The sequence below is a fragment of the Silene latifolia genome, chromosome X, assembly GCF_048544455.1.
Source record: "Silene latifolia isolate original U9 population chromosome X, ASM4854445v1, whole genome shotgun sequence".
NCBI lineage: Eukaryota > Viridiplantae > Streptophyta > Magnoliopsida > Caryophyllales > Caryophyllaceae > Silene > Silene latifolia.
The window spans coordinates 50,764,639-50,766,267 of NC_133537.1; positions in this window are offsets into that span (position 1 = coordinate 50,764,639).

The following is a 1,629-nucleotide window of genomic DNA, read 5'->3' on the forward strand; positions in this document are numbered from 1 at the left end:
GGACAACTCGATCGAGTACAGGACAGCTCGATCGAGGGCTTAACAATTCGATCGAGCACAGGGCAGCTCGATCGAAGGCTTGTGTTCGTCTGTGTTCTCGATCGACAGCCAGACAAGGTCGATCGAGATCTTCTGTCACTTCTCAGCTTCCGTAGTAGTTCTGACTTGCTTAATTTGGTTGACTTTCGTCTTCACGCTTTCCCATGCACGAGTCCTTCGTCTTCTTTTCCGTCCATCTTCCAGAAATGCTATCTCGAGGCCACTAAAGGTTAGTTTCCGCTACAAATCTGCAAAATAGCAACAGACGCACAAAGTAGCCTATTCGGGGTATAAAGCGACATAATATCACTCAAATACATAGAAATGCGTGCCAAAAGAGACCGTAAAAGTCTATATAAAATGCACGCATCAAACTTCCCCAAACCAAACCTTTGCTTGTCCTCAAGCAAACCAAATGCAACTAAGGACCTAATGGAAAGGAGTAATTTTCAGAGCTTACTACTAGTCAATGCCAAACCGCTTTAATGCACAAAATCAACTACTGCCCAGCTCAAAGTAAGTGAACAAATTTATGCATATCATGGAATTACATTGGATGTTCGACCTTGCAAGGCTCATAAATTTGGACTCTCCCGGTTCACTCTTCTCTCAGCAAAGCAAATGGTAAGTAAGAATATGTGTGCAGAGAAAGAAGAAATTACAGACTCTCACCTAGACTGCGACCAACACAACATGTAATGCTAACTAACATGAGTAATGATTAAATCACCGTACACACGCAAAACCACCGTTCAAGGACTATCACGTGCCGGACAATTGCATAATATGGATATGTGAGGCTCAATTGGTAAGAAGGGCAAAACAAATATGGAAAAGTGAAGGTAAAATAGCCGAGCTAGATCCTAACCAAGACCATGATAAAATACATCCCACTCTCCCGATCATATAAATAACTCAATGCCTTATAATTTGGCATATACAACACAAAAATCCATAATAAAAATACCTCGTAAAGTATGAATAAGCATGAGAGGTAAAGAATACATTTTTTTTTTCTTTTTTTTCTTTCTCTCCAGCCATTTTTCTCTTCTTTTTTTTTTCTTTTTCTTTTTTTTTTCTTTTTGGTGGCTGACACAGGACAACCCTCTCGATCGAGGAATGATGCCACTCGATCGAGAGGTTCCAACTCCAATTCACTCGATCGACCACATGGGCATGTCGATCGAGGACTATTAGGGCCATCAATGGCTCGATCGACTATAAAAGCTCTCGATCGAGTACTAACTTTAGCGTACTCCAACATTTCTCATTAATACTCACTCCAACAAAACAAAACGAGCCATAAACTGTACAAATACAACAATTTCCTCTACTACTACCTAGCTCGGCACAATGGTAGGCTAAGTATGGGATGTAGTTAAGGCAACTGGCAGATATGGCTTAATGTGGAGTTAATGGGGCAAAACGAGAAAAGGGGAGATGCAATAGTTCTCAAAACACGTGATACCGACCACAACCCATGCGTGCAGGCAAAAAGAAATCAAAACTCATATACATGCAATACAATGAAGTGCGGGGAGTAACTACTCTCAATTCCTAATGAAAACTGGTCATGAATGTCACCAGCTA